At 47.5% G+C, this 26,628-nt stretch overlaps 1 protein-coding gene across 2 annotated transcripts in view; it reads right to left on the bottom strand.

The window, feature by feature from the left end:
• Positions 1–7,200, bottom strand: part of DCAF4 (DDB1 and CUL4 associated factor 4) — a 32,931-nt gene extending 25,731 nt beyond the window's left edge. The window contains exon 1 of one of the 2 annotated variants that reach the window (XM_008272110.5): positions 7,039–7,200. The gene's annotated coding sequence lies outside the window, so the exon portion shown is untranslated. The remainder of the gene's footprint in view (positions 1–7,038) is intronic. The other variant, XM_089322285.1, reaches the window with a different exon arrangement.
• Between the last annotated feature and the right edge of the window lie 19,428 nt (positions 7,201–26,628).

Genomic DNA, 26,628 nt, shown 5'->3' with positions numbered 1-26,628 from the left:
AAAACCACCAAAAGTGGTGGGTGTTCGGTGCAGCAGTTAAGATACTTCTTGGGATGTGCACGTCCACATCAGCGAGCAGGCTCTCCTCCCAACTGCAGTTTCCTGCTAATGCAGACTGTGGGAGGTAGCAGGTGAGGGTTCAAGTACTCGGGTCCAGATGCCAGCACAGCAGCTTTACCTGTTAGCCACAACCTGGCCCCAAGATAAGTAAATTTTTAAAAAAAGAAAAAGCCAAGCAGCCCATGAAAAGACGGTCAACATCATGCAGACACAACTCAAGCCCACAAGATAGGACTTTGTTTCAACTAGGAATGCTATAAAAAAAAAAGTAAAGATTAAAACAAATGCTGGTGAGGATATGGAGAAATCAGAACCCTGACACACTGCTCCTAAGAATGTAAAATGTCAGAGCCACTTTGGAAAACAGGCTGGCAGTTCCTTACAGGTCAAACACAGAGTCACATATGATCTAGCAAATCCTCTTGTAGGTATATTCTCAGGAGAAATAAAAACATATGACTGGCCGCCGCAGCGGCTCACTAGGCTAATCCTCTGCCTTGTGGCGCCGGCACACTGGGTTCTAGTCCCGGTCGGGGCACCGGATTCTGTCCCGGTTGCCCCTCTTCCAGGCCAGCTCTCTGCTGTGGCCCGGGAGTGCAGTGGAGGATGGCCCAAGTGCTTGGGCCCTGCACCCCATGGGAGACCAGGAGAAGCACCTGGCTCCTGCCATCGGATCAGCGCGGTGCGCTGGCCGCGGCAGCCACTGGAGGGTGAACCAACGGCAAAGGAAGACCTTTCTGTCTCTCTCTCTCATTGTCCACTCTGCCTGTCAAAACAAAAAACAAAACAAAACAAAACAAAAACATATGACCATACAAAAATCTGGACAATAGCCAAAAAAGTAGAAATAATCCAAATTTCCATAAACTGATGAACAGACATGGAACATTCATACAAGAGAGTATTATCCACCAAATAAAATGAAACTAAACATTAATACATGCTATAAAATGTGGATGGACACTGAAAACATGATGGTAAGTGAAAGCAGCCAGACCTAAAAGGCCACAATATTGCATGATTCATGTATGTGAACCCTCCAGAAGTGGCAAATCCAGAAAGAGACAGAGAGATGACCTTCAGGGTTTGGAGGTAGTGTAGGGGGATGAAAATGGAGAATCAGAATCAGGATGACTTTTAATTGGTAAAAAAGTTTTTGTTTTGGCTGGTGCCGGGACTCAATGGGCTAATCCTCTGCCTGCGGCGCTGGCACCCCGGGTTCTAGTCCTGGTTGGGGTGCCGGATTCTGTCCCGGTTGCCCCTCTTCCAGGCCAGATCTCTGCTGTGGCCAGGGAGTGCAGTGGAGGATGGCCCAAGTGCTTGGTCCCTGCACCCCATGGGAGACCAGAAGAAGCAACTGGCTCCTGGCTTCGGATCAGCGCGGTGCATCGGCTGCAGCGCGCCGGCCGCAGTGGCCATTGGGGGGTAAACCAACGGAAAAGGAAGACCTTTCTGTCTCTCTCTCACTGTCTAATTCTGCCTGTCAAAAAAAAAAAAAGTTGTTGATTTGTTTTTTAAATCTTTCTTGGAAGTCCGTTACAAATTGTTTACCAATTATCTCTAATGAGTTGATAAAAGATCTGATTAAACTGTTTTCTATTTTCTGTAATCAGATTGACTGTACACTCTCACCAAGTCTTTGCTTAGTACATTTTTTTAAAAAGATTTTATTTATTTGAAAGAGTCAGAGAGATAGAGAGAAAAAAGAGGTCTTCTATCTTCTGGCTCACTCCCCAAATGGCTGCAATGGCTGGAGCTGAGCTGATGGAAATTAGGAGCCAGGAGCTTCTCCTCTTTTTTAAAAAAGATTTATTTTTTGAAAGTCAGAGTTACACAGAGAGAGAAGGAGAGGCAGAGAGAAAGAGAGAGAGATCTTCCATCCACTGGCTCACTCCCCAATTGGCCACAACGGCTGGAGCTGCGCTGATCCGAAGCCAGGAACCAGGAGCTTCTTCCAGGTCTCGCACGTGGGTGCAGAGGCCCAAGGACTTGGGCCATCTTCTACTGCTTTCCCAGGCCACAGCAGAGAGCTGGATTGGAAGAGGAGCAGCTGGGACTAGAACCAGCGCCTATACGGGATGCTGGTGCCGCAGGCAGAGGATTAACCTACTGCCATGGAGCTGCCCCCTACTCCTTTTTAAAGATCCATTTATTTATTTGAGAGGCAGTTACGGGGAAGGGGGGAGGAAGGAAAGGGGAAGGGAGACAGAGAGAAAGGTCTTCCTTCTGTTGGTTCACTCCCCAAATAGTTGCAATGGCCAGAGCTGGGCTGATCTGAAGCCATGAGCCAGGAGCTTCTTCTGCCACTTTGGTGCAGGGGCAGAAGCACTTGGTCCATCTTCCACTGCTTTCCCAGGCAAGAATTCTAGCGGAGAGCTAAACTGGAAGAGGAGTAGTTGGGACTAGAACTGGTGTCCAACGGGACTTCGGTGCCACAGCTGGTGGCTTAACCTACTACACCACAGTGCCGACCCCATGAGTCATATTAACGTGTGCCTGTTTCCTTTTCTCCCTATCCCCCAGAGCTCTGACCCCAGTGTTGAAGAGCTCTGTGCCACAGCGTTCTGGGCTTTGTTCCCACTCTGAGTTTGCTTGTTTTCTTTGGAAACACTCCACCAAAGTACGAGCTTTCCAAAAGCTGGAGTACCACAAACAATAACACAACACTCTAGGATGACAGTAGCTTTTCTGGATGTGACTTTAAGAGCAGAATTAGGCTGGATGTGACTTTAAGACCAAAATGCATGATTTATGCATGTTTAGAAACCACTGACATGTTGGTGTCAAATCTGTTTAAAGATCAATTTACAGGGGCAAGCATAGTAGGTTAAAGCCCTGGCATCCCATAAGGGCATCAGTTCTAGTCCCAGCTGCTCTTCTTCAGATCCAGCTCTTCCAGCTCTGTGCTATGGCCTGGGAAAGTCCTTGGACCGCTGCACCCACGTGGGAGACCTGGAAGAAGCTCCTGGCTCCTAGCTTTGGAATGGCGCAGTTCCAGCCATGGTGGCCATCTGGGGAGTGAACCAGCGGATGGAAGACCTCTCTCTCTGTCTCTACCTCTCTCCGTAACTCTTTCAAATAAATAAAATAAATCTTAAAAAAAAAAAATAAATTTACAGATCAAATACGAAACTTCATGTTTCAATGAAAGTAAAAAAGAAAACTGGTCCTTTTTCTTTAATGCTTCATGGAACAGAATTTGTATTTAATCAGAACACTACAAAGGCTTCTTTTCTGGCATCAACATAAAAGAAGTTAAGTTGGAACTGTTAGATCTTTTGGTTTTCACATGTACTACCAACTAGGCATAGTATATAGTATATTATTGTGAAAATACTCTGAAATTCATAAACCAGAGGAAAAAAGGGAATTTACACAAAAAGACTGCATATCACTAGGTAGGGTGTTGAAATGACAGGATGTGTAATATTTTTTAAGTATTCATTTTGGGTCAGCATACATTTAATTTTTTTCCATTTTCAGTAACATTTTGTGATTCAACATAGCAAGTCCCTATTAAAGTTTTACAATAATGTAATCAGTTGACTCATTTTAAGATAAAAATGGAAACTAAAGAAAGTACATTTAAGAAATTTAAAGTCAAAAAAATGAAATCTAAACTTTATTCGTTTAAAAAGATTTATTTGAGGTCTTCCATCTATTAGTTCACTCTCCAAATGGCTGCAACGGTCAGAGCTGGGCGGATCCAAAGCCAGGAGCTTCTTCCCATGTAGGTGCTGCAAGACCCCAGCACTTGGGGCCACCCTCTACTGCTTTCCCAGGCCATTACCAGGGAGCTGGATAGCAAGTACAGCACCAGGACTTGATCCGGCACTCACATGGCCACAGGTGGAGGCTTAACCCGGTATGCACAGCTCCAGTCTAACTCTTCTGTAGCATTTCCATTTTCTGCTTACTCATGGTTCTTGGACAGGTAGATACTTGTCCTATTCCAGGTACACATTTAGCTGACAGCAATCTCTGAAAAGGCAATTTTGAAAGCACTCCTTCAATATTTTAAAAATAAGTTATGTGGGGCCGGCGCCGTGGCTCAATAGGCTAATCCTCCACCTTGCGGCGCCGGCACACCGGGTTCTAGTCCCAGTCGGGGCGCCGGATTCTGTCCCGGTTGCCCCTCTTCCAGGCCAGCTCTCTGCTATGGCCAGGGAGTGCAGTGGAGGATGGCCCAGGTGCTTGGGCCCTGCACCCCATGGGAGACCAGGAAAAGCACCTGGATCCTGGCTCCTGCCATCGGATCAGCACGGTGCGCCGGCTGCAGCGGCGGCCATTGGAGGGTGAACCAACGGCAAAGGAAGACCTTTCTCTCTCTGTCTCTCTCTCACTGTCCACTCTGCCTGTCAAAAATAAAAAAAAAAAAGTTATGTGGTGGGTAGAGTACTCCTGAGAATTTCTAAATCTTCTTTCTCATAATTTTCTGTGTGTCTGTGTGTGTGTTTTGGTAGGCACACTTGTGGAAAATGGAATTAAAAGATACATTAGGGGCTGGTGCTGTGGCTCACTTGGTTAATCCTCTGCCTGTGACGCCCGCATCCCATATGGGTGCCAGGTTCTGTCCTGGTTGCTCCTCTTCCAGTCCAGCTCTCTGCTGTGTCCCAGGAGTGCAGTGGAGGATGGCCCAAGTGCTTGGTCCCTGCACCCCATGGGAGACCAGGAAGCACCTGGCTCCTGGCTTCGGATAGGCACAGCGTGTCGACCGTAGTGGCCATTTGGGGGGTGAACCAACGGAAAAGGAAGACCTTTCTCTCTGTCTCTCTTTCACTGTATAACTCTACCTGTCAAAAAAAAAAAAAAAAAGATACATTATTTTGGCATAAAAATTTTTGAGATCCACGTTGTGGGGTGGGCTGTTGGGTGCAACAGTTAAGATGCCTGCGTTCATTCTGGTGTGGCTGGGCTTGAGTCCCAGCTCCACTTCTGATTCAGCTTCCTCCCACAGCACTCCCTGAGAGGCAGTAGGTTCCAGTCCTCAGGTTCCTGCACCCACATCAGTGACCTGGACTGGGTTCAGGATTTCCACTTCAGCCTTGCTCCCGTGGGCCCTTGGGGAGTAAACCATTGGATGAAAGAGCTGTCTCTCTGCCTTTCAAACTCATAATAAAAGGAGGGGGCCGCACTATGGTGAAGTGGGTTAAAGCCCCAGCCTGCAGCACTGGCATCCCTTGTGGGGATGGCCAGAGCTGGGTGATCGAAAGCCAGGAGCCAGGAGCTTCTTCCGGGTCTCCCATGCAGTGCAGGGGCCTAAGGACTTGGGCCATCTTCTACTGCTTTCCCAGGCCATAGCAGAGAGCTGGATCGGAAGAGCAGCCGCGACTTGAACTGGCACCCATATGGAATGCCAGCACTCAAGGTGCTGGCTTTTCCTGCTATGCCACAGTGCTGGCCCCATCTCTAAATATACTTTTAAAACACCCACTGAGTGGGGGTCAGCGTGGTGGCACAGCGGGTTAAGCTGCCACTTGGCACACCCAGTGGTCCAAGTTACAGCTTCTCTCCTTGAGACCCAACTCCCTGCTAATGCACCTGGGAAGGCAGCCATAGCCCAAGTGCTCCAGTCACCTGCATGGGAGGCCCAGATGGGGTGCTCGGCTGCTGGCTTTGGTCTGGCCCAGCCCTGGCTGTTGCAGCCATTTGGGGAGTGAACCACCAGATGGATGCTCTCTGCGTCTCTGGCCCTCTGTTTCAAGTAAATAAATAATATTAAAAAAAAAAAAACCTGCACAATTTTACTCATTAAAATGGCCAATTTTATGGTATGTGGATTGTTCCTGAAAGAAAGATGCCAACTACCGCACACTACAATACTTAGAGTCAGAAACCACCTCAGTAACCGCGAACCGGGGACAAGGCTGCGAAATGCCGACGCCACGTGTTTGCGGCGCCCAGCACAAAATGGCCGCTCGCAGCCCCGGCCGAGGGCCGCGCGCATGCGCCGGGGTTCGGTCTGCGGAAAAAGGCGAAACAAAGGTTTCTGCTGGCGCTTGGAATTTGATATTCTGGCGCCAGTCTTTGGTGAAATGCCCACTGGAGTTTACTTTCACAGATTTAACAGACACACAGATCTGATTTACTGTTTTACTCCGCGAACTGCCAGGAGCCAGGAAGTCCACCCCGCGTCCCACGCGCAGGAGCAAGAAGCTGGATCTCAAGCGGAGCAGCAGCTCAACCCCCGAGTTATTTATTTTTAACCGTCTTTACAGATGCACAGACCACAGAACAGGGATCCCGCCTCAATTAAAATCCCCATTGTTATGTTAAAGCCGGAGGTTGGGGTTGGAATTGCGTCTCCTGCGGGCAGCTGCCCCAGCCGGTTCCTAGTCTGCTGGGTGCACAGCTGGCTGCCCGGGACGAGGTTGGCGGACCGCCCGGGTGCGGGGCGTTTCGTGGCAGCTGGCTTCCTCGCTCAGCGTGAGGTGGACCTGGTGCAGGTTACCCTGGCGAAGTGACCACCTCGCCATAGATACCGCAGAGCCGGCGTTCGGCAAACTTAGTGAACGTCCGCCAACCAGCCGGCAGGCGCCGGGCGCTTCGCAGGCGCTCAGTGTCTGCTGGCCGCGGTGTCCACTCTTCGGGAAAAGGCGACCACGATGTGAATTTTGATAGGGCAAAGCCCCCGGCGGGTTTGCACTTCAGCTCCGGCCAGGTGCTGGGCGGGGCCTTTCAACAGCAGCGATTGGGGAAGGTTGCTTCCGGTCAGACACGGAGCAGGGACACTCGGCGCCCTCCCCACCGTGCTTACCGCTGCGGCCCCGGCCGGACAAGGCCCCCCGGGATCCACGCCCCCCAAGAACGCCGAGCTCGGGGCCCCGCCGGGAAGCGGTCAGCGGTCCACGTGCTCACTCCTCTCCGCCCCTTTCCCTGGCCTTCCCCCTGACGCCCAGTGCCACCCCGAGCTGCGCCGCGGAAGCGGCAGACGCCCTTCGGCCCAGGCCACAGGCCACCCGGCCTGCAAGGCTTTACCTGTTTGGAAGGTCCCTTCCGGCTCCCCCGCAGGCCCTGGTTCTCAGGAGTAGGGGCGAAGCGTGGAAAAACCCGGAAAGGCCTCGGCGTGGCGTCAGTGTTTTAGGTGCGCCGGGCTTTGTGTTGTTGCAGCCGATTGGGCTACGGCGGCCGCCCTTTCCTTCTCATTGGCTGCGGTGTCTGTCTGTGGACGTCCATAGGGGGCGTTCTTACGGAGAGGGCGGGCAGTGCGGTTTCGGCTCCGCCCGGACCCGGCCTGTCCCAACTCAGCGCGGTTGTGGGCGGGGACTGGGCTAGCTGGGGGGCGGGGCCCGGCGTGCTTCGGGGCGGGGCTGGGCGCCGCCCTGGGAGCTGCGGGCTGGCGAGGCGAGCTTCTTCGAAGCGGTGGAAGCCGCGTTGCGGTGCCGCTGACCTACTGGTCTGACCCGGGAGAAGCCCTCTTGCTTCTCGGAGCTACCATTTAAGCCCCCACACCAAGATTTGAGGAGGAGAAAAAAATTGTGTTGTGGGGAAAGGACTGCGGGGGCTCTGAGGTGAGGGAGGGAGCAAGGAACAGTTGGTGAACCGGTGGTGACTTCTCGTCAGGGGCCGAGGTGGCTGAGGAGGTGCAGAGGAGCATGCCCTGGGCTGGCAGTTCTAGGGCTAGTCCTGCTTTTTTTAAAGAATTATTTATTTTTATTTGAGAGGGAGGGTCAGAGGGAAAGGTCCTCCATCCGCTGGTTCACTCCACAAATGGCTGCAGTGGCCGGAGCTGGGCAGATCCAAAGCCAGGAGCCAGGGCTTCTTCCTGGTCTCCCTCATTGAGGGTGCAGCCACCCAAGCACTTGGATCTCTTCAGCTGCTTTCCCAGGCCATAGCAGAGAGCTGGATGGATTGGAAGTGGAGCAGCCGGGACTCGAACTGCTGCCCATCCCATATGGAATGCTGGCAGTCCAGGTGGAGGCTTAACCTACCGCACCACAGTTCTATTTCCTACTTTCTGAGTGACCCAGAAAGGGAGTCTATTCCCTTCGCTCTGCCTTAATTTCTTCTGTTGAGACAGAGACGTTGATCTAACTCGAAGTTTGTTCACATAGCCAGTATTTCCAGAATGATCCATGGGTGCTGTCCTACTTCTCAGGATCGGTTGTCAGCCATGCAATGCTCTCAGAGGAACAGGGAAGCCTGTGATAGGCACCTGGCTGGATGCGGCGGTTTTGTGAGGAGAGCTGGGTTCAAATAGGCCAGGCTCGGTGGGAGCGCCATGTGCTCCCTTAACCCAGAACTCTGTGGGTGGCTGGACCCGTGAGAACCAGGCTGCGGGTTTGCTGATGGTACTTGTGTGTAGGATTTTGCCTCTTAGGGAGTTGACCAACAAGGGCAGAGTGTGGAGTGGAACTGGCTGATGGTGAGGGAAACGAGGGTATAGAGTGAAGTCAACATACAGCGCAGCTTCAGGAGGCTTGGGCACCCTGGAAGGGAAGGCGGAGAGAGTTCTGGGCTGGATGCACAGTATGGCTGCAGGCCCCCGTGAGGAGTCATTTTGGCTGCTAGGGAGGGGAGTCTTGGCAGCAACCCTGGCAAGTGAGGTTGGGGCTTGATAATGCAAGGCCTCCAAGGCCCAGGCACAGTGGCAGTGGGAGGCTCTGAAGCACCAGCCCTGTACTCAGGAGGAAATGACCTGGGCAAGCTCCATCCGGAAGATTGGAGAGGGGGCTGCAGAAGGCAGTTACCAGGCTTCTGAATGCCCATCAGAGCTGAGCCAGGACGGTGGCAGCCGGCCTGGAAGGGAGCGATGTGAGGGAGAATCTGCAGGATTTGAGCTCTTTTGGGAGAGGCAGACAGGGGTCCATGCTGGAGAGCTGAGGTCGCTGAAGGCAATGGGGAGGGGTTGGCTTGGTGCTTGCTCAGTGAATAAATGGCAAACAGGCCGATGCCACGGCTCAATAGGCTAATCCTCTGCCTTGCTGTGCCGGCACACCGGGTTCTAGTCCCGGTCGGGGCGCTGGATTCTGTCCCGGTTGCCCCTCTTCCAGGCCAGCTCTCTGCTGTGGCCTGGGAGTGCAGTGGAGGACGGCCCAAGTGCTTGGGCCCTGCACCCCATGGGAGACCAGGAGAAGCACCTGGCTCCTGGCTTCGGATCAGCGTGGTGCGCCGGCCGCAGCGCGCCAACCGTGGCGGCCATTGGAGGGTGAACCAACGGCAAAGGAAGACCTTTCTCTCTCTCTCTCTCTCTCTCTCTCTCTCTCTCACTATCCACTCTGCCTGTCTTTAAAAAAAAAATAAAAAATAAAAAAAAGCAAACAGCCAGCCAGCCAGTCAGCCAACTCGTGAATATCTAGTAAGGGAACAGTGGTGCAGGCAACGGATGTCCCCCGGGGACCTGTAACAGCATCAAACAGAACATCAAAGACCTTTTGCAATGGGCAGAAGAAGCTTGACCTTGGGCCATCCTCCCAGGTAAGAAGAGGCTACGACACCTGCCAAGAAGGTTGCTGCGAGGAGCAGAGGCTATGAGAACCCCTCACCTGGCGCTTGCTCTACAGCTCCCATTGGTTGAGCAGCCGCTCTTGTGAGCATGTGGTGTGTGTTACCATCGAAAATGAAAACAGTGACTTGTTTTCCATTTGATCTCCAGAATTGGAAGCCAGGTCAGATGATTTCTTTTTGGTTGAGGTGGAATCTAAATGAATGCGAAATTTGACTATGCAAAAAAAAAAAAAAATGAGGGTACCTCAAAATATTGGTGGAAAGTGAACTTAAAATTAGTTTGTTTTGGAGCAAAAAACTTGAAATCCATGCATAGTTTTTTCATAAAACTTAATTTTCATGAACTTTTTGACATCCCCTTGTACTTTGCTAGTCCATGTATTAGGTATTTCCTAAGACCTTCTCCTAGATTTATTCTTTTAGTTACAACTCTCTGAGGTAGATGCTAGTAGTATCATTAATAATTTGATAAATTGAGTGACAGAGGTTAAGTGACTGTTGCATGGTCACGTAGCAATTGAGTGGGCAGAGAAGAGTTTGTGGTCTCAAGGCAAATGCTATCATATATAGAGTTGAAAGAAAAATGCATATTAGATATAAAATACTTGCAACTCACATCACAGGAAAAAGGCTAATTATCCTAGTGTATAAAGTGCTCCTACAAATAAACTCAGTAGATAAAATGAGCAGCAACTATAAGAAAATACAGAAAAGGAAGTGAATATGAAATGATATTCTACTTCACCAATCTAAGAATATATTTCAAAATTCTTCTGACATATCCTTAAAAAAAAAGATTTATTAATTTGTTTGAAAGTCAGAGTTACACAGAAAGAGAAGGAGAGACAGAGAGAGACAGAGAGGTCTTCCATCTGCTGGTTCACTCCCCAGTTGGCTGCAACCACCAGAGCTGCACTGATCAGAAGCCAGGAGCCAAGAGCTTCTTCTGGGTCTCCCATGAGGGTGCAGGGGCCCAAGGACTTGGGCCATCTTCCACTGCTTTCCCAAGCCATAGAAGAGAGCTGTATTAGAAATGGAGCAGCCGTGACTCAATCTGGTGCCCACGTTGGGTGCTGGCACTGCGGGTGGTGGTTTTACCTGCTATGCCATAGCACCAGCCCCTGACATATCCTTTTTCATAGTCAGTCACAATCCAGTGTTTGTACCAATCTAATGAGGTAGTTAATAGTAAGGCTGTCATACAATCATGGAAGGGGAGTTAGTTTGGCAATATTTATCTGAAGTTCAAAATGCACATGCCTGTGAATTAGCACTGCTAGGAACATATCTTTAAGTTGTATTTGCTTCTATCAAAGTGAGTAGGCACATGGAGCCTAGGTTTTTTTTTTTTTTAAGAGTATGCAAGTTTCACTTTATTTCGAGCCAAGTCACATTTTCCTTTTCAGTAGATGCTTGAGCCAAACAAGCAAATGCAAATGAAAATACTAGGAACATCTTCATGTCTCAACTTTTAATCCAATTTGTCTTTTACTGTCTTTTCTATTTCTTCCACTCTTTTCCTTTATAATTTATTTTTATTTTTATTTTTTTTGACAGGCAGAGTGGACAGTGAGAGAGAAAGACAGAGAGAAAGGTCTTCCTTTGCCGTTGGTTCACCCTCCAATGGCGTGACCGCACCGCGACCGGCGTGCTGCGGCCGGCGCACCTCGCCAATGCAATGGCAGGAGCCAGGTATTTATCCTGGTCTCCCATTCGGGTGCAGGGCCCAAGCACTTGGGCCATCCTCCACTGCACTCCCAGGCCACAGCAGAGAGCTGGCCTGGAAGAGGGGCAACCGGGACAGAATCCGGCACCTCGACCGGGACTAGAACCCGGTGTGCCGGCGCCACAAGGCGGAGGATTAGCCTAGTGATCTTTGGTGCCGGCCAGCCCAGCCCCTTTATTTTACAAATTGAGGTAACCAAGATAAAAATAACCTTGAGGGTGCAGAAGTTAGTGCTTAACTGGAACAAAACCCCAGCTCTCTGGAATCCTCAGTTTTTTCCCCACACCTGGCTGTGGCAGGGAGCGTGATTTATAATATTGAAAGTTTGTAAAGCCATCTTAAGGTACATTAGAAGACTAGTTAAAAAAAAAAAAAGCAAACAGATGGGCTCATAACTTAGATGGTGGCTGAGAGAGAGACGCAGTGAAGCCACTGGCACATGGGCTTCTGCAGGTGACAGGGAATGGAAATGACCGTAAACACTGCTGCAGTGCAAGAAGGAGGCCACAGCTACACTGAGGGTTAAGAGATCCAATTTGGGTCCAGTCTCCCTCACCCTGGGTCTCTCGGGGAGTGGAGAAGGCACAGGGAGATTAATCTAACTCCACTCCCATATATTTTTTTAAAGATTTATTTATTTATTTGAAAGTCACAGTTATTCACAGAGAGAAGGAGAAACGGAGAAAGAAAGATCTTCCATCCGCTGGTTCACTCCCCAATTGGCCACAACTGCTGGAGCTGTGTCCATCCGAAGCCAGGAGCCAGGAACTTCTTCCAGGTCTCCCATGTAGGTTCAGGGGCCCAAGGACTTGGGCCAATTTTTATTGCTTTCCCAGGCTATAGCAGAGAGCTGGATCAGAAGTGGAGCAGCTGGATCTTGAACTGGTGTCTATATGGGATGACAGCACAGCAGGTGGCAGCTTTACCCGCTATGCCACAGAACCAGCTTCCCATATTCTTTTTTAAGATTTATTTATTTACTTGACAGGTAGAGTTACAGGTTATAGATAGAGGGAGAGATGGAGAAAAACATCTTCCATCTACTGGTTCACTCTTCAAATGGTTGCAATGGCCAGAGCTTAGTCTGGCTGAAGCCAGGAGCCAGGAGTTTCCTCTAGGTTTCCCATGTGGGTACAGGGGTCCAAGCACTTGGGCCATCCTCTACTGTTCTCCCAGGCCATAGCAGAGAACTGGATTGGAAGAGAAGCAACTAGGACTCCAACCGGCTCCCATATGGGATGCTGGTGCCACAGGTGGAGACTTAGGCCACTATGCCACAGGAGGATGCTTCAAAAAGTTCATGGAAAATGGAATTAAAAGATAAATTTAGGGATTGGTGTAGGGAAATAATGGGTAAAGGATCGGCAACGTGACTCAATAGGCTAATCCTCCACCGGCAGCGCAGCACCCCGGGTTCTAGTCCCGGTCGGGGCGCCGGATTCTGTCCCGGGTGCTCCTCTTCCATTCCAGCTCTCTGCTGTGGCCCGGGAAGGCAGTGGAGGATGGCCCAAGTGCTTGGGCCCTGCACCCCATGGGAGACCAGGAGAAGCACCTGGCTCCTGGCTTTGGATCAGCGCAGTGCGCCGGCTGCAGCAGCCATTGGGGGTTGAACCAACGGAAAAGGAAAACCTTTCTCTCTGTCTCTCTATTTCACTGTCCACTCTGCTTGTCAAAAAAATAAATAAATAAAAATAAAAAATAATGGGTAAAGTCACCACCTGCAATACAGGCATCCCGTATGGGCACTGATTTGTGTCCCGGTTGCTGCACTTCCAATCCAGCTCCCTGCTAATGACCTAGGTAAAGCAGCAAAAGTGCTTGAGCCCCTGTCACCCATGTGGGAGACCTGGAAGAATCTCCAGGCTTCAGCCTGGCCCAGCCCTGGCTGTTATAGCCATATGGGGAGTGACCCAACAGATAGAAGATATGTCTTTCTCTCCTTTTCCCTCTCCCTCTCTGTGTAACTCTGATTTTCACTAAATAAATAAATCTTTATAAAAAGAAAATATGTTTTGATGCAAAAAAATCTTTGAAATCAAAACAAATTCACAAAAATAACCTTGAAATCATGAGCATGGGGGACTTTAAAATGTGTACTGTGAAAAAACTATGCATACATTTCAAGTAAGTAAATAAAAAATTTATATGTTGGTTTAAACAAATCACATATTAATTTGACTTCTTGATTATGGTGATATTGTTTGGTTAGGCTTCTCCAATGTGAAGTTACTCTTCTTCATATTTTAAAAAATTTTGATGTTTGAAAGATAGGTTCACAGAAAGTTGCGAAAATAGTTCAGAAGGGGCTGGCGCTGTGGTGCAGTAGGTTAATGCCCTGGCCTGAAGCGCTGGCATCCCATATGGGTGCGGTTCTAGTCCCGGCTGCTCCTCTTCCCATCCAGCTCTCTGCTGTGGCCTGGGAAAATAGAAGATGGCCCAAGTCCTTGGGCCCTTACACCTGTGTGGGAGACTCAGAAGAAGCTCCTGGCTCCTGGCTTCGGATTGGCGCAGCTCTGGCATTTTGGCCAATTGGGGAGTGAACCATTGGATGGAAGACCTCTCTCTCTGCCTCTCCTCTCTCTGTGTAACTGTTACTTTCAAATAAATAAATAAATCTTTAAAAAAAAAAGTTCAGAGAGGTCCCCGATACCCTTCTTCTAGCTCTCTCAATGTTAAGGTCTCAACTACAGTATAATGTTACTCTTTTTATTTTATTTTTGTAATCTTAGAAGTATTTGTGAGGCTGTACAAACACTCTATTCTGCATCAGACTGTATTTATTAATTTATTTAAGAGGGAGAGAGGGAGGGAGGGAGTGAAAGAAAGAGAGAGAAACATGCTCCCATTGTTGCTTCACTGTACCAATGTCCCTAACAGTTGGGGCTGGGCTGGGACTTAAGTTGAAGTAGGAACCAGGAACTCAATCCAGGTCTCCCAAGGGAGTGGCAGGAACCCATTTACTTGAGCCATCTCTGCTGCCTCCATGTTTTTGCATTAGCAGGAAGCTGCATTCAAGTACTGGAGCCAGCAATCAAATGCAGGCACTTTGGCATGGTATGTAGGTGTCTTAAACTGCCAGGCTAAGCATCTACTTCTCTTTTATTTATTTGTGGGCATGGTTCCTGGTTATTCTTTGAGTTAAATGCATTACTATCAGTGTTTGTTTTGATGCTCAAGTAGTCTGAATTTGGCCAGTAGGAGCCCCTTCAAATTGGTCTAGGGAGATTTCAAATTTACTCCTTTCCCTTTAAAGCGTTGATAATGTTAGTATATGAAATAAACTGACAATAGGCAGATATCAACATAAAGAATGTGTGTGTTTTATTATATGCCAAAGCATAGGAGTATAAGACTCAAGGAATGGCTGATTCTTACATGGAACTTGGAGGGATAGAGCCTTGGACTTCTGGGGCACAGTCCAGGCGGAGACACAGTCCAGGCAAGGTTGAGGGAAGGGGGTACACAGCAAGTGAGGGTTATTTTGTTATGCAGATGAAGTGTTCCAGGTACTGGCCACCTGTGGCTTCTGCCTGGGTCAGGTGTCGGAGCTGCAGTCTCTCCTTCCTGTGGAAGAACTCTCCTAGGGGGTATCTGGTAGGATTGTCTGTCTGCAAGTGCTGTTTCCTAATACAGACAGACCTCAGTCTCTTATAAAAGGACTGCTTTTCAGAGGCATTCCTGTGACTACAGAATCCAGTTTCTCTGAATAACCAATTTGAAATATGCCAAAGAAAAATATTTGGGGTGGGGTGTTTTACTCTCCCACACTGGCTTCTGTGTTCTTTGATCATGTCCCTGCCATTTCTTGAGTATTTCCTTGTGTGATAAAAGACATTCCAGGCTTGTCTTGTACTTTCCCTGTCATAGCCTTGGGATGAGTCTGTCTTTAAGGAATTGTAGTCCCATTTAATGGAGATTGGTATTTAGAAGCCAAGATCTGAGTGCTAAGAGTGCTTATTGCTTTTAGGGTGTCCCTGTTGCACAGCCCTCTCAGTGTTTACACTTGGGGATACATACATGCTCCCACATACAACACACACATATTTATAGCTCTATTTAGTTGTACTACACTTGATCTTAGCCAAAAGACCAAGAAGTGATAGAGCTGTATTTAATTGTATATCTGTATCTAACTATCTATCTACCTACCATCTGTCCATCTTGGAAACCATGAATTCACACCAAACCCTCCAATTCCACTCCATTATTAGAAAGCTAATTTTAGTTTTCTCACTTTCCATATTTGAAATTCTCATTATGTTTATTTACTTATTTGGTCAGTCCCCTTGATATTGGAAATGACGCCCTAAAATCTATATCAAAATGTGGCCCCTTAAAGTTCCCCAGAAATGCTATCTGGGGTGCTACCAGAATTTGGGGTGCCATACAATATCAACATATGCTTATTAATAAATCCCCAATATTAATAAGCCCGAGAGGGTCCTTGCCTAATATTTAGAGAAGAATTCTAAATACCGGCACAGATAAACGAGGCAGTATAGTACATTTTAAGCCTTTATTTAGTGAGAAAGACGCATAGAAGAGTGAGAGCTTTATCTAAGACAGAGGGGTAAATCTGGGTTCATACTGAGCGCCAGGAACCAGCCACCTGGAGGAGCATCTAGGCCAGGAAGCCTACAGCCAGCCCCTTCCTGGAAGAGGCCAGGAAACAGAAGAGAAGGGCCACACACCGTGTCCCTGGCGGTTAACCCACTTCCAAAGGGGAGTGGTTAATTAACCTGATTGGCTGGTGGGCACCCAGGTGTGGCCAGGTAGGGGAATGAGGTCACACAGGGGCGTGGCGAAGGCGTGATCTTCCAGCTCACTGACCTAATGGATTTTAACCCGTATGCCTGCCTACTTCACCTTTGTGTGTAGCCATCTCTTGTTTCTGCTCCCACCCCACCCTCCCCAGTGCAGATGCTCTTCTCACCACAAAGACTCTGAAAACTTGTGCTGGGTCGTACACCCTCCATTCATGAGGATGCCTTCGTCAGTCTTTTCTTGTTTTTAAAAAATGTACTTATTTATTTTGAAAGTCAGAGTTACAGAGAGAGGGAGAGAGATCTTCCTCAACTGCGGTTCACTCCACAGATGGCTGCAACAGCCAGGGCTGGGAAGGCCAAAGCCAGGAGACAGGACCTTCTTCAAGGTCTCCCACGTGGGTACAGGTGCCCAAACAATTGGGCCGTCTTCTACTGTTTTCCATGCATTAGCAGGAAGCTGGATCCAAAGTGGAGCAGCCAGGACATGAACCATTTCCATGTGGGATGCCAGTGTCGCAGGCAGCAGCTTTACCTGCTATGCCACATCTCCAGCCCCTTCATGAGTCATCTGTGGGATACAGTTTTTAACAATGTTAGGAAACTGGCGCAGTTTTAGCCAGGTGGCCTCGTGGCCCAGCTACCTGAGCCAGGCTCCATCCCCATCCTAATGGGATTTGCTGCTCCTGCTTCCCTGCCCGCCCTCGGGCAAAGTTTTAAAAGGGCCTGTTCCTAAACAGGTGCTCTCTTGGTTCCTCTCTCTAGCCTCCTCTGGTCTCTTGACTCTTCTCTCTTGGTTCCCCTCTGCTCTCTTCTCTCTCTTCTCTCCTTGCTAGCTCTTCTCCTCTCTGTTTCTCTCTTATACTCTCTTTCTCTCTCTTTCCCTTCACTGCCCCTTCACTCTGGTCTGCTGGGTGTTCCCCAATAAACCCTTTCCCTTACTCCGGTGGTGTTCGGTGTGTTTTGCGACGGCTAACATTAATATATAACAAACAAGACTGACAAATTTCTTGCTTTCAAGGAGCTTACATTCTAATGATGGGGAGCAGGGTCAAAGAGAAAAAAATTAAACATCAGATGCTGAGAAGTGCAGCAAAGAAGCAGGATGATGTGGTTAGAAGTGACTGCAGGGCCACTTCCAGGTTGGGTAGTATGTTGATTATTCTCTTTGTGCCTCTCTCCCCCATCCCAGACTACTTTGTGTATCTAAGAAATGCATTACTTTTGTTCCTCTGCTGCCAGCCTGCTGGTTGTCTTCAACCAGCCCGAGGCACTGTTGGTAGACAAGTGGGTGGGAGGAGAGAGAAATGAGGGTTTTGCTTGTTCCATCCCAGGTTTGGGATGTGTTTTTTGGCATTAATTCCTACTATAGGCTCCAGAAATTCCATTTCCTCCCCTTGTTCCATCAAGCCTCCTGGTAATTGATGGAACAAAGACATAAACCTCAGCCATTCTAGCCCATTGCCTAAGAGAGATAAAATTGGAATTTATCCCAAAATAAAAAAAAAAATGGAATTTATCCCTTGCCCCTGAATCTCAGTTGGTCTATGCCCTATTGTCTTTACCCCTCCCCCACATTCTTCCCCAGGTTTGGAAGCCAAACTTGAAAGAGCAGTATGGAGAAGCCTACTGCCCCCCACTCCCCGCAGGCCACCTAAGATATGAAAAGGCCCAGCCTGCTGGGGTCTGAGTTCCGTATGTGAGTGTGATGGCAGTTGGTTGACCTCTGTGAGTTTATTTTCTCTGAATAAATTCGGTCTGGCTGCAAGTTTGTATTCTGTCTCCTCTCTGTTCTATGCCCCCTATTTCGTACATTAGGTGCCCCCCTCCCTTTTTTTTGACAGGCAGAGTGGACAGTGAGAGAGACAGAGACAGAGACAGAGAGAAAGGTCTTCCTTTGCCGTTGGTTCACCCTCCAATGGCCGCCACGGCCCGCGCACCGTGCTGATCCGATGGCAGGAGCCAGGTACTTATCTTGGTCTCCCATGGGGTGCAGGGCCCAAGCACTTGGGCCATCCTCCACTGCACTCCTGGGCCACAGCAGAGGGCTGTCGGTGCCCCTTTTGAGGAAGCACCAATCTGCACTCTTTTCCTTAGAGTAATAACTTCCCATTTCTGTTCACCTTTAGGTGCTCCCGTGGCCTTGTTGCTTTCTTTTTGCCTTTGTTATACCTCTGTTAATAATTCCTTTGTTAAAGTCTCTTGAACTGGGGCAGATTGGCCTAGTGGTTAAGCTGCTGGTTAAGATGCATGTATCCCACATCCGGATTCATTCCTGGCCCAGCTCTGGCTCTGGCTCCTTTTCCAGCTTCCTGCTGATATAGACTCTGTGAGGCAGAAGGTGGTGGCTCAGGTAGTTGGGATTCTGCCACCCTCATGGGAAACCTGAATTGGGTTCCCAGATCCTGGCTTTGGTCCTGGCCCACCCCGGCAACTGCGAACATATCTGGGAGTCAGCTGGCATACAGGGGCGCTCGCTCGCTCTCTCTCGCTCTCTCTCAGGTGCTCTGGCTCCAAAATACATTAAAGTCTCTTGAACCATCTAAGTTGGATTGTTTTTCAGTAAGAGACTTTGTGAGGAAATTGTTTTGCTTTAAAAAATTTATCATGAACAATTTTTCAAGTCATTATATAGTATATTAACAAGGAAAGTATTACTTAGGTTTGTTTTCCTGGATCTCAATGCAGAATCTCTTTACCCAGTAGAAAATGTTTTCGCCCTGCCCATCCTGATGGCCAAATGTCTTAAGTTGTGCATTAGAAGGAGTGATGTGCATGTTTCTGTAACTCTACCTCCCCAGGATCTAGATTATTCAAATAATGTCCTTGTGGCTTCTTTATGGTATAGCAGTGTGCTTCAGCTAGCAGGCTTCATGGTTGTGTATTTCTTCACTGAAGGGGTTTAGGTCATTAGGAATCATTGGGGCCATTGTAGTTATTGGGGCCAAGAATGGTGTTTCCAATGGAGTAGTCTCCAAATAATTAAAGAAAGCTTTTTGCCCCCTTTGCCTGGGGTCTTCCAGGGGTGGATTAGATTAGAGAATGAGGAGGGGCTCCCAGGAAGGTTCCTCACTGTGGCTGCCACTCTGAGCAAGATAGAAGAATATAGGATGCACATTGTTTCTGACTGACTTTATCAGTGTCAACAGCCTTATAAACATGAAACACTATAGATCGAGAGAGAAGGGGAAGAAAATCCTGCAGAATAAGAGCTGGGGGAAGAAACTGAGGTGTGTCGCTGTTCCAAATTTCACTGCTTCCCTGGTTTCTTCTGCATTTGAATTTCTGTTTAACACTGATAGCAGGCTTGCCTTTAGGGGACTCGAGGAAGGGACTGGGGGAATCCGTGTCAGTTTAGCCTTAGGAAACCACAGAAGGATGTGAAGCTGAACGAGTTCATCAAGAAACTGGTATGTGGTTGTGCCTGGAGAGGCTTTTAAAATATCTTATGAGAATTGTTGTTGCTGGCCCAGGAAAGAGCATTCAGAACCTGGAACAGTCTTTGTCATTTTCTGCGATCACAGAGGATCAGGAACCTCTTCAGCCCCAAATCATGTCCCTAACTCCCCCCACAATCTGTCATGTGAGTCAGTACCAGTGCTTTCACAAAATTAATTTCTTCCTTGTTTGTTCTGTCTCCTGTTAGGCAACGAAGGAGGTGATTTGAGGCACTGTAATCCCATCTTTCCAGATGAGACGATTAATACACTATGGCTGGATGAGGTCATGTCTTTGGAAGTGTTTTGTGTATTGGAAGGAAGATACTTTATAGATGTGGCTTATTATTGTTAACCATCACCAGCAACATAACCTAGGGGTTAAGACTGGGCTGTGGAGCCAGTTGACCTGTGCTCCAATTCCTGTTCCATCACACTTTAGTTGTGGGATCTTGGGCATACAACTGAGCCCCTATCTCTAATGCCTTGGATGTAGACTCTGTCAGATCCCAGTCTGCATCCCTTAGCTTGCATTTCCTCTGTCTCCACTGTGATGATGGAATGTCAACTCCTTCCTAAAGATTAACTCAGTGTGTTAAAGGAATGATACGTGGCCTCTGTAGTTAATATCCTAATGCTAGACTTCATCTTGAGATACTTCATAGGAACCTCAGGGCATGATCAAAGTAATAATTGTGTGCCTGTGCATCACAGGTAGACCAGAGCCCACTTTGCCATCACAAGTGTCTCAGAAGAGTGAACAGGCTGTCCCATCTCTGACCAATCAAAGGAAGGCCATGAGCACTGTGGACTAACCAGACACTCAAACATGAGCTCACTACACACTACTCAACCTCGCTATAAGATTCACTTAATCCATTGGGGAGTTCTGGAATTATTTTTTAAAATATTTATTTACTTATTTGAAAGGCAGAGTTAGAGAGAGAGAGAGAGATCTTCCATCCGCTTGTTCACTCCCCAGATGGCTGCAGTGACTGGGCTGGGCAAAGCTGAAGCCAGGAGCCAGGAGCTTCTTCCAGTTTTCCCACACAGGTACAGGCTCCCAAGGACGTGGGCCATCCTCTGCAGCCATGCACATTAGCAGGGAGCTGGATGGGAAGTGGAACAGTTGGGGTTTGAACTGGCACCCTTATGGTATGCTGGTGCTGTAGGCATGGCTTTAAGCTGCTGTGCCACATTGCCAGTCCCAGAGTCCAGGAATTGAGTGACAGCTGCCCATACCCCTTACTGTGCTCTTTGCAAAATCAACAACCACTTTCTTTCACTATGCTGGTGTCAGTGATTGGCTTGCTGTGCATCAGGTGAGTGAACCCAGGTTTTATTTGGAGTTCTACACAGGCATCTTAACCTTTCTGAACTTCAGTTTCCCCATCTGAACAATAAGGACAGTAAGGTATCCACCTCAAGGTGAGGATTAAAGACATTTGGATCATACGAAGTTCCTAGAACACTGCCTGACACATAGCAAGCTCTTGAAAACTCAGTGAGCTTGAACCCAACAGCTGCACAGTAACCTTCTTCCGTAGGCACAGGCAGAATCCCAGCAGCTCAGCTGAGCCCCTTGAGAGAAAGCTGAGAGGGGAGAAGAGAATTGCAGTGGGACATTTTCTAGGTATCTGCTTTGCCATTCTGAGGCATGGGTGTGATTTCTCTGCTTTTCCCCTGAAGAGGCAGCGCCTTCAGACAAGGCTAAGATTGAACCTCGGTGCGCTGCTGCTGCAGAAACGTTAACCACCTCGTCTCACAGCAGAGACTTCAGCAAAATGTGCTTGTCGGTCTGTAAATGGCCTCTTCTCACTGCACAGCTGTGGACAGTGTCTAATGCTGGTGTGGGCTCATTTTCTGAACCAAATCAACATTTGTTCCCACTAGCCCCGTGGTGCTAGCGCCGCTGTTAATGAGCTGTGGTGTTGCCCAGTGCTGCAGGAGTCATTAGGGAAGCCCTGGTAGAGTTCTGCTTATTGCCAGGGGAGGTGTCGGAGGCAGGGAAAGCACAGCTGGGGCTCCCAGCCCTCCAGCAGATCGTGCAACACGGGCAGCTGGAGCAATCATTCTTAGGCCCATGAAGTCAGGACATAAATTCCAAGAGGAATAAAAATGGGTGAGATAAAGGGTTTGGGAGTCTATGATTTAGAATCATCTTTCAGGCTTCTGAGATGTGTGAAGGTAGGATGGTGGTGCAGTTTAAAGCGCCTCTCCGGAGGGGGTAGCAATTTGAGCAGTGCTCTATTAAGGAGCAGGCCAAGCTCTGAGCTGGTTTCCTTGGCAGAGTCTGCACTCTCTGGTGTCCAGTAAATACACATTGTAGGCACAGGAGATTGGCTGAGCCATCCGGGACATCATCAGAATGGATAGGGTCCATCACAGTACACCATGCATGGAAGTATGTTATGATGAGATGCATTGGCCCTTATCTACAAAACCAAACCAGCCTTTGCAAACACGCTGAGACTGTGCACAGCCAGCTGGCTGGAAGGAAATCCTGACTTTAGATATAATATGAGATTGACATAAAGGTAGGTGCTTCTCAGAACTTGCTTATGGCAGACTGGACTATCACAAAACACTTGCAGGTGCTGGTTTTAGGTGAGATTGCTTCTGGCTGGATGAATCATTAGTTTGCTAGGACTGGCATAACTGAATACCACTGACTGCTGGATTTAAACCACAGCAATTTAGTTTCTCATAGCTTGGGAGGCCAGAAGTCCTAGATTAAGGTGTTGGCAGGTTTATTTTCTTCCAAGGCATCTCTCCTCGGCCTGTGGGTGGCCTCTCCTTTATGCTTGAGCATCCTCGGTATCTGTGTGCCCAAATCTCCCCTTATTGTAGGGACCTCAGTCCAAATGGATCAGGGCCCAGCCTCATGACTTTCTAACTTTATCACCACTTTAAAGGCCCTTTCTCCAAAATCAGTCATGTTCTGAGGTGCTGAGGGTTAGGGCTTCCTTGAATTTGGGGAGGATACAATTCAGCCCCTGACATTATCCAATAAGTAAATATTTGGAGAATAATGGGAGGCAGAGTTTGCACTATTGGAGAAGGAAGCTAAAAATACTGAAAAGAAATGAAATTGGAATTGTATTAAAGTAAAATTATGGATACACACACACAAACCCAGATGTAAATGTGTGTATATGAATATTCATATATTCTCTAACTCTGAAATAAGTATATATTATATTTAGGTCTTGATTCCTAAATACTGTTTTCTACTAAAAAGAGTCAGAGCTGGGGCTGGCGCTGTGGCACAGCGGGTTAAAGCCCTGGCCTGAAGCGTGGGCATCCCATGTGGGTGCCGTTTCTAGTTCCAGCTGCTTTTCTTCCAATCCAGCTCTCTGCTATGGCCTGGGAAATCAGTAGAAGATGACCCAAGTCCTTGGGCCCCTGCACCATGTAGGAGACCTGGAAGAAGCTCCTGGCTCCTGGCTTCTGATTGGTGCGGCTGCAGCCGTTGTGGCCATGGGCAGTGAACCAGTGGATGAAGACATTTCTCTCTGTCTCTCCCTCTCACTGTCTGTAACTCTACCTCTCAAATAAATAAATAAATAAATACATCTTTAAAAAAGAAAGAGAGAGTTTTTGTTGTTGTGTGAAATTCCAGAGTTGAGGCAGAGAAAGTCTAAGGAAAGTAATGGATTATACTGAATATCGAGGAATCATTGAGTCTATACCAATAGAACTGAATGCATAAGTAAATGAGGGAAGGAGAAAACTTTTTTAAAAAAGATTCTTTTTAAAAAAGATTTATTTTATTCATTTGAAAGTCAGAGTCCCACAGAGAGAGGAGAGGCAGAGAGAGAGAGGTCTTTCGTCTGCTGGTTTGCTCCCCAGTTGGCCTCCATGGACAGGACTGCACCAATCCAAAGCCAGGAGCCAGGAGCTTCTTCCGGGTCTTCTACATGGGTACAGGGAACCAAGGACTTGGGCCATCTTCATTGCTTTCCCAGGCTGTAGCAGAGAGCTGGATCGGAAGTGGAGCAGCTGGGACTTGAACCGGCGTATACTGCAGGCAGAGGCTTTACCCACTATGCCACAGTGCCGGCCCCAAATAATACTTTTTTTTTGAATATTTTATTTATTTGTTTGAGAGGTAGAATTATAGGCAGTGAGAGACAGAGAGAAAGGTCTTCCATCTACTGGTTCACTCCCCAAATGGCCACAACAACTGGAGTTGTGCCGATCCGAAGCCAGGAGCCAGGAGCTTCCTTCCGGTCTCCCATGTGGGTGCAGGGGCCCAAGCACTTGGGTCATCTTCCACGGACTTCCCAGACCACAGAAAAGAGCTGGACTGGAAGAAGAGCAGTCGGGAATAGAACTAGTGCCCATATTGGATGTCAGTGCTGCAGGCAGAGGATTAACCTACTGTGCCACAGCGCTGGCCACTCAAATAATTCTTTAAAAAGAAGCATTAAAGTATTTTAAGTGTGATGGGGCATCATGTTGGCAACTCATTTTCAAATGGTTCAGGAAAGCAAGGGGTTTTTGTTATAGTTTTGTAAAGTTTTATATTTAAAACTATTTCAAAGTAACAAACTTATCTAAATAAAAATATGAAGACCAAGTGAAGATGTTTTATTGGACAAAGGCCAAGAGTTCACTGCCAGCAACCTAGGAGAGGGAATTCTAAAGTACATTTTTTTCAGGCAGAATGAACGTGGTCTTAGATGGAAGACTGGAGATAAATGAAGGAATCAAGGAAAACAAGGGGAGGCTGGCACTGTGGCGTAGTGGGGTGAGCCTCCGGCTGCATTGCTGGCATCCCATAAGGGCTTCAGTTCTAGTCTCTGCTATGCCTGGGAAAGCAGTGGAAGATGCCCCAAGTGCTTGGACCCCTGAACCTGCATGGGAGACCTGCAAGAAGCTCCTGGCTCCAGATCGGCTCAGCTCTGGCCATTGCAGACGTTTGGGGTGTGAACCAGCAGATGGAAGATCTCTCTCTCTGTGCCTCTCCCTTTCTCTGTTTGTAACTTTGCCTCTCAAATAAATAAATAAATAAATATATTTTTAAAAAAGCTCTGGCCATTGCAGACGTTTGGGGTGTGAACCAGCAGATGGAAGATCTCTCTCTCTGTGCCTCTCCCTTTCTCTGTTTGTAACTTTGCCTCTCAAATAAATAAATAAATAAATATATTTTTAAAAAAGTACAATGAAGGGGATAAACAAGAAATGTAGAAGAACACCCACTCTGGAGCTAAAAATAAAATATATGGCAAGGATAATGTCTAAGTTGGGAGGGTGATATGTGGACTTAGATATCTTAAAAATTCCTTGCATTTTCTTGGGGGAAAGTAGATATAGTGACTACTGTGATTTTTGATTAATTTAAGAATTAAAAGAATAGTAAGAGAATAACTTCAAAGAGGATAAGAAGATAAAATAGCACAAAAATTTCCCTGTTGATCCAGAATTAGGCAAAAAGGAAAGAAAAAGGAACATAAAACAAGTAGAAAGCACATAATTATTTAAATTATTTAATTATTAAAATGGATTTAAATTTAAACATATCAGAACTCAACTGCATATGGAATAGATACTTCAGTTAAAAGACAGAGATTGTCGAATTGGGTAAAATATTTTTTTTTGACAGGCAGAGTTAGACAGTGAGAGAGAGAGAGAGAGAGACAGAGAGAAAGGTCTTCCTTTTTCCATTGGTTCACCCCCAAAATGGCTGTTACTGCCGGCGCGCTGTGCCGATCTGAAGCCAGGAGCCAGGTGCTTCCTCCTGGTCTCTTATGTGGGTGCAGGGCCCAAGGACCTGGGCCATCTTGCACTGCACTCCTGGGCCACAGCAGAGAGCTGGACTGGAAGAGGAGCAACCGGGACAGAATCTGGTGCCCCAACCGGGACTAGAACCCGGGGTGCCGGTGCCGCAGGCAGAGGATTAGCCTATTGAGCTGTGGTGCCGGCCGGTAAAATATTAAAAAAAAAATTTTTTTTAAAGACAGAGTTACAGAGAGAGGTAGAGATATATATAGAGAGATCTTGCATCTGCTGGTTCACTCCCCAGATGGCCACAATGGCCGGAGCTGCGCCAATCCGAAGCCAGGAGTCTTCCAGGTCTCCCACATGGGTGCAGGGGCCCAAGGATTTGGGCCATCCTCCACTACCTTCCCAGGCCAAAGCAGAGAGCTGGATCAGAAGTGGAGGAGCCGGGACTAGAACCAGCACCCACATGGGATCCCAGTGCTTCAGGCCAGGGCTTTAACCCGCTGCGCTACAGTGCCGGCTGAATTGGGTAAAATATAAAACCACACCAAACCCAATTCTCTGCTGTTTAAAGGAGACAGAGATAAAACAACAATGTTTGAGAGTCAAAGGACAATAAAACTAAATACAAGCAGACACGATGGTATACTTGTGGCTATAGTTAGTGTTAGCATAGGATTTTAGGGCAAAAATATCACTGGACATAAAATAGTCTTCTCATAATGATTATGGGTTTAATTTGCCATAATAATCCAATAAATCTACATTTCAGTGCACCTAATAATTATGGCTTAAAATATATAAAACAAACACAGAACTACAAAAAAGCAATAGATAAATTTATAATTAAGGAATATTTTAACATAATGTCTTGATAAGTAATTGGACAAGTAGATAAAAATCAATAAACACTTGGTGATTTGAACAACATCATGCACACAATTTAATGGAAATATCAATACATTAAACCTTGTATCCAAGGTACATATTCTTTTCTTTTCTAAAGATTTATTTATTTATTTGAAAGGCAGAGTTACAGAGAGAGAAGGGGAGAGAGAGAGAGATTTTCCATCTGCTGGTTCACTCCCCAAATGGCTGCAATGGCCAGAGATAGGCCAATCCGAAGCCAGGAACCAGGAGCTTCTTCTGGGTCTCCTATGTGGGTTCAGGGCCCAAGGACTTGGATCATCATCTGCTGCTTTCCCAGGTGCATTGGCAGGGAGCTGGATCAGAAGTGAACCATCCAGGACTTGAACCAGCGCACATATGGGATTTTAGCACTGCAGGCAGCGGCTTTACCCACTACACCACAGGGCTGGCTCCTGGTACATATTCTCTTCAAAACCAAGCACTATTTACAAAATTAAATACAGTTGGTTCTTTGCTTTCATGGATTCAAACCAGTTATGGATTTTAAAAAATAAAAAAGAGGAAAAATTGAGTTTGTCCTGAACAGATTTTTTTCCTC

Source organism: Oryctolagus cuniculus, chromosome 20, assembly GCF_051225735.1.
Source record: "Oryctolagus cuniculus isolate XC-2025 breed Fujian yellow rabbit chromosome 20, ASM5122573v1, whole genome shotgun sequence".
NCBI classification, from domain to species: Eukaryota; Metazoa; Chordata; class Mammalia; order Lagomorpha; family Leporidae; genus Oryctolagus; species Oryctolagus cuniculus.
The sequence above is the reverse complement of the archived record's forward strand: the minus strand, read 5'-3'. Positions and strand labels throughout refer to the sequence as shown.